The 13,549-nt window shown below is 41.4% G+C and overlaps 1 long non-coding RNA gene across 1 annotated transcript in view; it reads left to right on the top strand.

Moving 5' to 3' along the window:
* Window positions 1-1,039: 1,039 nt before the first annotated feature.
* Window positions 1,040-13,549, top strand: part of LOC141417818 (uncharacterized) — a 49,523-nt gene continuing 37,013 nt past the window's right edge. Inside the window, exons 1-2 of the long non-coding RNA XR_012442426.1 lie at window positions 1,040-4,063; window positions 9,359-9,486. This is a non-coding gene — a long non-coding RNA (uncharacterized lncRNA). The remainder of the gene's footprint in view (window positions 4,064-9,358; window positions 9,487-13,549) is intronic.

The raw sequence follows: 13,549 nt of genomic DNA, 5'->3' as shown, positions 1-13,549 counted from the left end.
GAGTATGTTTGGCAATTGTCATGCTTCCAGATCTAGTACAAAGGAAACAGCTGTTGAGAGTCACAGCTGTTGAGAAAGACAGCTATAATGTTTGTTGCTTTGAGGCTATCCAGCTAATCACCCTTGCTCACAGGGCCCTAATTTTCTTTTGTAGGTTACCTTTCTATTTCTGCATCACAGTCCCAGGAAGGAAAGCATGGGCCCACATGGAGCTTCTTCCTGCTTGGAACAATCTTGTGGGAGGCAGGTGACTTTGGCTTGGCCATTGGATGGTGGCACTTGCATGTGGTGGCCCAGTGTGTGGTGGGGTTAGCAGTGGGAGTTCACACCAGCAGCATGGTTCTAGGTTGCTCTGATGAGTCTTGCTATGTGAAGGACCTTAGCTATAAGCAGTGTCTCTTCTAGGCTCTGGCAAGGAGGGCCCCCTGGGCTTTAGAGGACCCCATATTGATCTCCTGTGGCTTTGCCTTTATCCACCCAGAATGGTGGCTAAAGCACATCCTCCCTTCTAGGGTGTACTCTGGGCACCCAGGATCCTGGGATTCCCTGTCCACAAGGCTCCAAGCCTGTGAGAAGATCTAGCCACCTGTTTGCACTCAGGGTCCCCAGGGTGGTGGGCAGCATCTGTTTTGGATGAAGAATGGGGAATCAAAGAAGCCCAGACAGAAGTGCTGGGCATCCTCAGCAGTGTGCAGGAAGCCCCTATGGGGCAAAATGGGGTCAGGGCTGGGGTTAGGAAGGAAGCCTGTGAGTGTGAGCCAAGCCTCAAGCTCCATTAGTTTCCCCAGCACTATCAGGTTTTCTGGGGACTAAGCATCAGGTTAGAAGCCACAACCACACCTGTAACTGCTGCTTCACCCTCAGGCAGGACCACAAAAGGATGAACAAATGGAATTGAAATACAATTTCAGGGTGTTCAAGTTCCATCCATTCTGGAGAAAAATGACATCATCTCAAACATTTAAAATACTTGAAGTTGCTAAAGAAAATTCACCTTCATTATTAAATGTCTGTAATGATGCTTCTTTTAGTTAGATCCATGTCAAACTTTGAAATACCTCAATCTTTCTAGAGGGCCTTTATTATATCAATATTTATTTAGAAGCATTGATTTGTATTGTTTCTTATTCACAAGTCTTAACTCTCAAGCTGGAATATGTTGACTCTCTGAGACCATTAACCGTGTCTGAGGCATGTCTGTACCTCAGTGTTATGCAAATATCTCTTGAACTCATGTATTTTATTTATCACTTATGATAACCACTACTAAATACTTATTTAGCATTTTATTTATGCTGATTCAGTACTAGTCCCCATGGGCTGTAGAAAATTTAAATTTAGTATTATTATTAAAAAAGAGGACTAGGTATGATACATAGGCTTGTAATCCCAGCTATGCCAGAGGTAGGTATGGGAGGATCACATCTAAGGCTGACCCTGGGCAAAAAAATGCCCTATCTGAAAAATAACTAAAGCAAAAAGTGCGCTCGAGTGTAGAGCACTTACTATCAAGTGCAAGGCCCAGAGTTCAAATCCCAGTTCCACCAATAAATAAACAAATGAGTAAAAAAATAGAAAATATGTATATAGGTTTACCCCTGTTAGAGATTGTTAGTAATGATGCATAAGGATTTGCATAGAGGAGGAAGGTAAGGATATTCATGATTATGGTAACAGTGACAGAGTAGAAAAAAGTTCCAGGCATGAAACCAGGGAAAAGTGTGGGCAACAAGAAAGAAGAAGACAAAACTGGGAATATAGAAGATAGTAAGTGCAAATAGTGTGATGTTACATGTTGGGTTTTGGTCTTCAAAATGGTGTACTTGGAGCCTTTCAACTCTGAAGAGATGGTTGGGACAAACACACCTGATGTTCAGGGGCCATATGGCTCCAGGGAAGGAGGAAGACTTGAAGCCAGATCTTCATGGCTGCTCTCGGAGTGATGAGTGAGCAAGAGACGGAAGGGAACAACTGCATCTTTAGGCTGAGTACAGACTGACCTTGAATCACAGTCTACCCAGAGGGTTTGTATTCACTTGCTTAGTCTTCATACTTTACAAGCTACTGCTCCATTTTGTAGATGAGGAAGCTAAGGCACAGGTGCTTCAGTAACTTTCCCAAGATTCCATGGCTCCCAAGTGAGAGCAGAGTTTGAATCCTGTTTGTCTCTACAACCTTGCTCCCTGTACCTCCACCTCATTCTGAACAAGCTTTGTCATCCTGGGGAAGAAAGGGTCACATTGAAGCAACACACCTGGCCTTTGTGCTCACTGCTCAGCCAGAAGAACTGAGCGAGTTTCACTTACTGAGCACTTACTCTATGGTTTAATTTTCTTTCCCAGCATCCTTTAGATGTTGGTCTTCTACAGCTGTGGAAATAAAGACATAAAGGGTGAATTATCTGTGGCTGTACATAGAGGTAGAGTGTGGCAGAATCAAGGATTCACTTTAGCATGTAATGACTCCTAAAAACTCCACTAAAATGGCTGATTTGCCCCCTTCTCTGCCTCATCACAGTCTTCTGTTCTCTAAGAAACACTAGTTCTAACCATCATTAGTGAGATGGTTCATGCATACCTTGTTCCTTGCTAACAGAGACATGACAGACATGACTTTGTTCATTTCTGGAGAGGCCAGTGATGGGCTTGGGCTTCCCATGTGTCTATGTCATTCTGGCTAATGAGATATGAAGGAAGACCTGCTGGTGTAGCATAGATTCCACAAAAGTTTTCCTTTGTCTTAAAAAAGAAAGGGTGATCTCTTTCTTTTTTTCACTGGGTGAGATTGTTAAAAGATATAATAGCTGGAGTAGTGGCAGCCATCTTGTACCATGAGCTGGGAAATAGCCAACATGTTGAGAGTGAAGGCAAAAAATAGATTAGGTCCTTGATGACATCTTTGGGTCAACAAATTTCCTACTCTGGAATCTCTTGTCCTCAGGACTTCCTGTGAAAAATAACATATCCTCACTGTTTTAGTCAGTTCTGTTTGGTTTATCTGTCACAAATAGTTGCAAGTAGACTAATATAACTAATATCATAGATTAGCATTAGCACTTTGAGTGCTTCCTATTGCCTGACACTGGTAAGCTGTTGTGCCTGTATTACTCAATCTTCTCTTACGACCATATAAGCGAGGTACTTTTGTCATTTCTGTCTTATAGATGAGAACATTTCATCTTTAAAAGGTACATCTGTCCAACAACTCACAGTGGGAAACAACCAAGCCGCATCTGAAGTGCCAGGCTCTTAACTTCCTCTTTATTAACATTTGCAACAAAACAAAACAAAACCTTTCTTATCCGTGTCTTGTTGATGAATCTATAGCTTAAAGAGATTGAGTTCTTTCCGGCAGGTGGTAATGGAAGATGGAACCTGAGACCTTTCTGACTCTGCCTGTGTTTTCTCACTGTGGGTCCAGCCTCCCACTTCACCTTGTTTTCTTAGGCTCTCTTTAACTCTTCCTCCTCCACTCCTTTTGTGCTCTGCTCCCCACTGCTCCACGCTTTGTTCTCTCCTGGGTGATAATCCATTGTCATCATTACTCACAAATGGTCTAAGTGATCTACTGTATCTCTTGGCAACAGGATTCCTTATCTTTGCACCTGTCTCTTGGCAGTGCCAACACTTTAATGGAAGACTGGAGACCTGGGACATATGGTAGCCACGTGATGCGGGAAAGCACACAGGTCCCGCTGACTTGCTCCAGACAGCTGTGCCCTGGGGTGCTGGTGAGAATGCAATCCTGCATGTGGCTGAGCCAGCTCAAACTCTGCTCCTGGGTACAATTAGAATGGAATACCAAAAAGGAATTTTAGACAAAGACAGAATTGAAATATTGACAATGTTAAAAACACTGGAGACAAGTCAGCAGAACAAGAGGACAGAAGAACAGTATGGCTACCTTCAGTAATGGAGAGTTCATCTGGAATTTCAAATCCTGGCCTTTCTTATTCAGTATGCCACCTCATCTCCTGTAGGATGAGCTCACGGAAAAGCTGGGGCTCTTCCTCTCCACCAGCGTTCCTGTACAGGAGCAAGACTCCTTGCCATTCTCTGTGCAGGTCTGTATTTTCTTGTTGCTCTCTTGTTCCAACTCAGTCTAAATCCTTCTCATTCTTCAACTCAAGGCAAGTCCTATATTTTCCAATGCCCTTTGAAACACATCTGCTCACATGAGTCTAGCAGTTTCCCTAATTTACATTGTCATTTAAGAGTTGTGATGACTCAACTCCCAAGTGGATGCTTCTAAAAGTTATTGGTAAGCTTAGGGGCCCTTGGTCTTTGGAACCCTTGAGGTATCCCTGCTTATACTTTAGGCAGTCTTTGCTACATAAGGCTGCCACATGCTCATGGGGGAGGACAGTTAATGTTTTTGACTAATCTCCATCCTTTCTTCCTTCTGGAAACATAACCTCATCTTCTTTTTTTTCTTAGAGTGGCTAGGGAAGGCATGTGACACAGCCTGGCAGATAATATGATTTTATCTATAGAAAACCCTAAAGGGTACACTAAAAAACTGTTAGATCTAATAAATTCATTAAAACTGTAGGACATAAAATCAATATACAAAAGTCAGTTGTGTTTATACGGCACTAAGAATGAACTATCCAAAAAAAAAAAAAAAAAGAAATCAAGAAAACAATACTATTTATAGAAGCATCAAAGGAAAAAACTTTAGGAATAAATGTATCCAAGGAGGTAAATGGTCTATTTGCTGAAAGTTATAAGACACTGATGAAAGAAGTTGAAGAAGACACAAATAGAAAGATATACCATGTTCATGGATAAATGGGCTAATATTGTTAAAATGCCTATCCTACCCAAAGCAATATACAAATTTAATGTAATCCTTATCCAAATTACAATGATGTTTTCTACAGAAATAGAAAAAAAATTCATCTGAAATACAAAAATCCTGAATAGCTGAAGCAATTTGGAGCAAAAAAAAAAAAAAACCAAACAAACAAACCTACAGGCAGAACATTACCTGATTTGAAAAGCTACTACAAAGGTATAGTAATTGAAGCAATACAGGACTGGCATAAAAACAACCCCACAGATCAATGGAACAGACTAGAGAACCTTGGTATAAATCTGTGCATTCATCCTCAACTGATCTGCAATGAAGCTGAGGAACATGCAAGGGGGAAGGGATACATTTTTAGTAAATGGTGCTGGAGAAAGTGGCTACCCATGCTTGTAAGAATGAAGTTGGACCTTTATATCACACCATTTACAAAAATCAATTAAAAGTGGACCAAAGACTTAAATGTGAAGCCTGAAGCTTTAAAACTATTGGAATAAAACAGGGGAAAGGCTTGTTGACTTTGGCCTTGGCAAGATTTTATTTTTAGTATGACCTCAAAAGCAAGAATAAGAAAAGCAACAAATGGGACTGCATCAAAGGAAAAATCTAAAAAAAATCACAAACACATGATAAGTATGTGATATGATTGGTATGTGAATTAACTAATAATTTCAGAATGCATACATACATCAAAATATCACCCTGTCTACCATAATATATACCATTTTTTGTCAGTTATACCTTAAGCTGGGAGGGAGTAAAAGGAGAGATGCTGTCATTCCTTGATCAAATTTAATGAAAGCCTGGATTTTGGGGGAGAGTCCACACTGAGACTATGCTGAAAATAGAGTCAACAGCATTTCCTGGGATGGTAAATTTCTCTCTGCTTGTGTTGGGAGTTTTCTCAATTGGAAATCGGAATCTTTATAGACTCATTCATCCAACAAGTGACATTTCCTACTACTGCATTATTAAACCTGTGCTATCAGCTCACACCTATTAGAAAAAAGTACTTATCATCCAACAACAACAATAACAAATGCTACCATTCCTTTCCCCCCTCCTTTGATAGGAGAAAGTGACCAGGGACCCAACATGTGGCCTTGGCAGCATTGGCTTTGTCCTGTCCCAGAACAACAATTCTGTACTGAGAAGGAACTAGGGATGGTTCTCCAAATCTATACAGAAGAATGCTGGATCCACTGTGATGTTTTGGCTAAAAGGCCTTTGTTCTTGGGGACATGTAGGGCAAGATCTGTCCGGCAATTGCTCAACCATTCTCAGTCCCTTCTGAGCAGACTGACAGGACTTGGGAGTGTGTCCATGCTGGACCATTGTTACAGATCTAGCAACAAGGAGGCATTTTCAGAGAAAGTAAGGCCATGAAGAATTTCTAATGATTCTGTGGTGTGTCCTCCATCTTTGAACATATTTATACACTCTAGGGGCATGGGATGTTTCAGGGCTTTTAGTAAAGCAGGAGAGCTGGAGAGATGACACACAAGGAGGACATTTGCAGAGAATGAAGCAATTGTCAATTGGAAAAATGTAGCAATTGCAAAAAAAAAAAAACCAACTTATATTTCTGGGCACTTTTCTATTTTTTGGTTTAAGAAAGTTAAAAACTTGGCCCATCAGCTTGTTCATTAGTCACTACTGGCTGTACACTGTGCCTTCTTCATGGAGCCTTGTTTCTGATTTGGTGAAGACTGGGTATTGTCCAGAAGCCTTCTGCCTCACCTTTTCCTCTGGGAGATGGCAGGAAGGGCAGGGCTCCAGCCTTGGGCTTGGCCAAGTGACCTGGTGCATGGATGGATGTTTCCTTACTTTACTTTGTGCAGATCACCACATCTGAAGTCAGGGAGAAAGGGAACTGACTGGGGGTTAGTGTGGTTTAAGCCATAACTATGTCCAAATGATGTAGAACAAAAACGAGTCAATTACCAGTGGACTTTGAATACTGTAGACTCCACCTCACCCTGCAAGTAGCCTCGTGGGATCTAAATTCCACTCTCCCCCAACATGCACACCACACAGGTATCAAACCCAGGACCTTGTGGATGCTAAGCAGGTACTCTACACTGGACTACAACCCCAGATCTAGACATTTCAGGTATTTCCAAGCCTCCAAAATTCCTTGAAACATATTTGAGACCCCATTTTCTTTCCTTTGCTTTTGTTGTTGAGTATTTTCTTGAAATGACACCAAGAATTCATACCTATTACAGAAATATGAGAAAAAATCAGAAAGAATGAGAGACTTAGGATAAGCTCATTGTAGTCATTGCTACAGGTGTAATTTTTCTTTTTGAGATTATTGCTTGGAATTTTTTTTTTTTTGGTGATATTGGGGTTTGAGCTCAGGGCCTCATCCTTGCTAGGCAGGCACTCTACCATTTGAGCCATTCTGCCAACTGTTTTTTTAAATTGAGTATATTTTAAACTTATTTATTAATAAATATGTTTACATATAATTATTTTTAAGTTTGGCTGTATTGTCTTCTATTGTGCAGACATATATTCTTATATGTAATCTATAACAGCATCCATATTATTGGGTAAGAAAGTGGTTTCTGTTTTTTCTGTAAATAAATACATCCTTAGAATTACCTGTTTCCACACAACCTTGACTATCTCCCATAACTTCCTTGAATTACATTTGGAATTTTGTATCAAGTTATCAAGTTGTGCCTTTTTTTTTTTTTTTTTTTTTTTAGTATTGGGTATGAACTCAGGGCCTCACACTTGTTAGGCGGACACTCCACCATTTGAGTCATGCTCCCAGTCCTTTTTGCTTTAATTACTTTTTTGGGTAGGGCCTCATATTTTTCCTGGGCTAGCCTTGGACCACAATCCTCCTGTCTATGCCTCCCTCATAGCTGGAATCACAAGTGGGTGTCTCTACCACAGCTTGTTTGTTGAGATGGGGGTCTTGCTAACTTTTTGTGTGGCAAGGTTTTGAGACTTGATCCTCCCAATCTCTTCCTCCTGAGTAGTTGGGATTTTGGTGTGAGCCCAGCCTGTTTTTAAGGTTTTCCTGCACTTCCTAAAACTGTTCTACAGGGAGTTTATGGTTGGCATCAGCTGAGTGTCAGTTTTCATGTGCTAATGATCTCTCCTGCTGGCCTGGAGTGTGTCAAACCACACAGACTCGCCTTCTTTTGCAACCTATTTCTTTCTGACTCTTAGTTTTGCTTTTCAACCTGGATACATGAAGAGCTTTCAGATAGGTTCAGGATGTAGCTCAGTGGTACAGTGCTTACCTACCATGCATAAGGCCCATGTTCCACTCCCAGCACCATAAGAACGACAGCAAAAACCAACTTGTCTTGTTCCTCCACACATTAAACCAACATTCACTCGGTGCCAACCACACGCTCAGGCTGGAGCTTAGCACAGCTGTAGACAGGACCCAGATCCCATCCTGGAGGATCTTGTATTGGTATTAATGAGGGCCAAAATGTCACAGAGCTAATACCCAACTGTGCATATAGTTTTAAGATCCCTCCTTCTAATGCAAATTAAAACCACACTAAGATTCCACCTTACCCCTGTTAGAATAGCCATCATTAGCAACACCACCAACAACAGGTGTTGGTGAGGATGCGGGGAAAAAGGAACCCTCTTACACTGTTGGTGGGAATGTAAACTAGTACAACCACTCTGGAAAAAAATTTGGAGGCTACTTAAAAAGCTAAACATTGATCTACCATTTGATCCAGCAATACCACTCCTGGGGATATACCCAAAAGACTGTGACACAGGTTACTCCAGAGGCACCTTCACACCCATGTTTATTGTGGCAGTATTCACAATAGCCAAGTTATGGAAACAGCCAAGATGCCCCACCACTGACGAATGGATTAAGAAAATGTGGTATTTATATACAATGGAATTTTATGCAGCCATGAAGAAGAACGAAATGTTATCATTCACTAGTAAATAGATGGAATTGGAGAACATCATTCTGAGTGAGGTTAGCCTGGCCCAAAAGACCAAAAATCATATGTTCTCCCTCATATGTGGACATTAGATCAAGGACAAACACAACAAGGGGATTGAACTTTGATCACAAGATAAAAGCGAGAGCACACAAGGGAGATGTGAGGATAGGTAAGACACCTAAAAAATTAGCTAGCATTTGTTGCCCTTAACGCAGAGAAACTAAAGCAGATACCTTAAAAGCAACTGAGGCCAATAGGAGAAGGGGACAAGGAACTAGAGAAAAGGTTAGATCAAAAAGAATTAACCTACAAGGTAATACACATGCACAGGAAATCAATGTGAGTCAATTCCCTGTATAGCTATCCTTATCTCAACCAGCAAAAACCCTTGTTCCTTCCTATTATTGCTTATACTCTCTCTTCAACAAAATTAGAAATAAGGGCAAAATAGTTTCTGCCGGGTATCGAAGGGGTGGGGGGGAGAGAGAGGGGGGTGGAGTGGGTGGTAAGGGAGGGGGTAGGGGCAGGGGGGAGAAATGACCCAAGCATTGTATGCACATATGAATTAAAAAATATATATATATATATATCCCTCCTTCTCTCAGGTCCCTGTTTGGGCGCCACCTCTCTTGTGCATCTCGCATGAGCTCATCCTAGTAATCTAACTGGAGGCGATGGGAGATGCAGAAAGAACAAAAGACAGAAGACAGCACATGCCCAGAGCTGGGGCCAGGTAAGCTGGGTGCTCAGATGCAGATGCACAACAGCCTCATTGCTTCTTTTTTCTAATAACTCTTCTTTTACTTCACTTCTTTAATAACTCTTTTCTATTCTTTAAGGCCTTACTTCTTTACAATTCTTTAAAACCTTGCTTCTAAAGTCTTGTTTTCTATTCTTTAAAGTCTCTTTCCTTAGACTCACTCTGTCCCATGCTTTCTCTTAGCTTTTCTTTAGCATAATCTCCCTTTGCCTTCAGACTTGCAGACAAACAACAGCAGCCACATCTAAAAACGGCATTAGCATAACTCTTAAAGTCTCGGTCGTTAGACTTGCACTGTCTGTGTTTTCTTTAGCTTTTCTTTAGCTTAGCTTTTCTAAAATCTATGTATAAAGTTCTTGGTGCAGAAAGCTTCTCTGGTGGAGACATACAGCCAGCAGCAGTGTCAGCCAGTCAAAATCCCCCATCAAAAAGCCTCTTGTCCTCCTTCAGTGAGTCTTTTATATCCAGTGGTAAACAAGGAGGTGGAGCAACAGTTCTTGGGAAGGGACATGACACTGTAACAAGAGAAACCTGCATTCCTACTTCTTTCTCTGAATGTAAACATCTTAGGAAAAGCAACTGTGCTGCATTTTGCCTTCGCCCCCTTTGCAGCTGGGGCCATGCCAAACTCAGCCTGTCATTGAGCACAACTGTGCTTATGTAGGCTGCTCCCCTTACCTCTTGATGTGTCTGACCTCAGTTAATTTACAACATTGACATCAGTGTTACCATCATCCATTTCTCAGATGAAGCCATGAAGGCTGAGAGACCATGACTGACAGCTTCTGCAGCCAGCACACCACCAAGCAGCTGGTGGTGCTCAGGTTTCTTCCCTAACACCTCTGAGAGGAGGCAGGGGAAGGAATGAATCATCTTATGAACATTAGAAAGGCCGGCTTACCCAAAGTTCTTTGCTCATTGCCTCTCAGCTCTGAAAATCCTTCACTTCCAGCAAATGTCACCATTTGGGGTGCCTTCTTTTTAAGAAGAAAATGGATATAAAGTCCCAAGAAAATGAATAATGCCTGGTGATTTTCTCTTCATAGGGTGGAGGTGGGGCTACAGCAGTGGGCAGAGGTAAATAAATACTTCTTACCACTGGTTTCTACACTTAAAAAGGGTTTTGATGGTAATTTGTTTTCTGTTTGTGGAGCTGGGGTTTGAATGCAGGGATTCACACTCACAAAGCAGGTGCTCTACTGCTTGAGCCATACCTCTAGTCCAACAATGGTAATTTTATGTATAATGTATATTTTATCACAATTTTTAAAAATTCCAGAAAAAACACCTTAAAAAACTAATATGGGGGGGAGCAAGGGGGAGGTGGCACAAACAATGTACACACATGTGAGTAAATGTGAAGATGACAAAATAAAAAAGAAAGAAGGAAGAAATAAAGGCAAAAGAAAGAATAAGGAAGGAAATTAGGAAGGAAGGAAGTTAGGAAGGAAAGAAATTAGGAAAGAAGCAAGGAGGAAAGGAAGGTAGGAAGGAAGGAAAGAAGGAAGGAAGGAATTGAATAAGACCAACACTTTCAGCCTCTATACCTTAGAGAACATATACTCACACATGCTTACACACACACACACACAAAACAAAGCAAAACAAAGAGCAGCTGACTTTCAGTTCTACTCATTAAAAAGATCCATTATAATTGTAATGTACAGAGGGCTGTTAAACTGATGTAGTACCTGAGAGACGCCTGGGAAAATGTTTGCACCATGTCACTTGGACTGCATGATAATTGAGAACCATCATGGCTGAACACTTTATGAGGTTGTTTAATTTGTCACAGTAAATAAAGCTTTTTTGATGCAAGTTAAAAAACACACAAACATTAACAGGCTGGGGGTGGTAGCTCATCTCTGTAATCACAGCTACTTGGAGGCAGAGATCAGGAGGACCATGGTTGGAGGCCAGTGGTAGAAAAGTTAGAAAGACCCTCATCTCCACTAATAAAAGATGGGCACGGTGGTGCATTTTTCCCAGCTACATGGGAAACTTAAATAAGATTGTGGTTCAGTTCAGCCTGGGCATAAATGGCTGAGACCCTACTTGAAAAATATGGAAAGCAAACTAGCGGAATGGCTCAAGTGCTTCTGTTGAGCAAGCTTGAGGCTGGGAGTTCAAACACCAGTACCACCAAATGAACAAAGAAAGACAATATTATCTGTGGGGGAGGGGAGGGGAGAAATGGGAAGGTGGGGTTACAAGAGGTGAGCATCACCTGCTCCATCTTTAATATACATATTAAAATAAGGAGGTCCCAATATTGAAATAATTATCTTTAAGGGATGTTAAGTTTTAGAGTCCTTTGTTCAAGCTCAGTAACTTTTTTTATTTCAAAATTTTATAAATTGTAATATTATCACGTATTGACTACATAGTGATATATTTGAATCCAGAAACAAGAAAATAGCTCTCTTCTTTTCATGTTGTTATTTTGCAAGACAGGGGATTGAACTTAGGGCTTGGTGCCTGAGTGCTCTGCTACTTGAGCCACCCCAGTCCTTTTGCTTTTAGATTATTTTCAGATAGGATCTCTTGAGTTAACTTTGCAGGCTGGCCTCAAAATACAATCTTCCCACCTCTGCCTCCATTGAAGCTGGGATTACAGGCATGGGCTTCCATGCCCAGCCCCAGACAATAGCCATCTGACTCTCCAACGTGGCAGTATCAGGTCCTGGTTCCTAGGAGAAGAGCATATTCTCATTATGATTTAATTAAGTTGGGAAAACCCAAGATGCAGAGGTATCATCTGGGAGTTTAGAGGTGGGGAATTTTTGTTCCTTTTAATGAATGTGTTTCCTCTTATTAAGTGAGATTTTATATTTTTTGGTGGGATTGGGGTTTGAACTCAGGGCTTCATGCTTGCAAAGCAGATGCTCTACCACTTGAGCCACACCTCCAGTCCAGTTTTCTCTGGTTATTTTGGAGATGGGGGTCTCATTAACTATTTGCCCTGGCTAGCCTCAAACCTTGATCATCCTAATCACATCTTCCTTCCTACGTAGCTATGATTAAAGGTGTGAGCTACTGGCACCCAGCTTAAATGAGATTTTAATAGTTAATAGTTTTCCCTTTTCTGCTTTGGTTACCAGGGGCCCTGAACAAGTTTTGGGATGACTGCAATGATTGTCTGCAGTTTGGGCCTTATGTAGCTCAATGCCCTCTTGGATTTTCAATCCAGGTATTGAGTCTCACATTTTTGTTTTAATGGGATATTTGGATGTTAGACTTCTGTAATAAACTGCTCATTTAAAAAATAGATAGGGAATAAAAGGTAAGTTGAGGAATGTGTAAGGGAAAGCATCTACTTAAGTGGAAAGCTGGAATAGAAAGGCATAGAAAATTACTTTGTCAGTCGCCCATCACAGTTTAGAGACCAGCCTGGCTAACTTCACCTGAGCTCACCACCTTGCTACCGTCTATAGGCAGGTGTTTGTTTTCTCATCCACGACTTGCTTGGGCCTGGCCACTGAATGAACTCACCATTTTCTGAAGTTAATTTTCTTATGCAGAGTTTGGAGCCTTTGTCAGAGAAGAGCTCTGGAAACACATCTGCCCTTTAGACAGAGTCAGAAGAGAAGTTCACTGGGCCTGACTGGGCAGCTACCAAAGCATTGGGAGCCCTGGATGGTCTCAAGCTCCAGGGCTTCTGGATAGTACCCTGGCAGGAGGGAGGATCCCATAGCCCTCCAGCTTACCCTAAAGATGATGCTGAGTGGGCACAGTCCACCTTGGAGAAATACCCATAGCAGTGTGTGCCTATGTATCTGAGAGTTCTCTTTGACTATCTGCTGAGCTTACAGCAAGGGTGTACCAATTCATGTTTGGAACCCACATGGTAAGATGGTCATTGATAAGCCAAGGAGGGGCCAGCATAGGCAAGAGGACATTGCCATTCCTGGAAATGATTTACATAGATTGAAAGGAAGTGGGGAGCTTTAACTTGGAAAATGGAGGCCAGGGTGATGTCTTTAAATATTTAAACAGTTGTCATATAGCCAGGTAAGATCTCTTGTTCTGAATTATT

This window comes from Castor canadensis, chromosome 16, assembly GCF_047511655.1.
Source record: "Castor canadensis chromosome 16, mCasCan1.hap1v2, whole genome shotgun sequence".
NCBI classification, from domain to species: Eukaryota; Metazoa; Chordata; class Mammalia; order Rodentia; family Castoridae; genus Castor; species Castor canadensis.
Note: the sequence above shows the minus strand (reverse complement) of the source record. Positions and strands in the feature narration are given on the sequence as shown.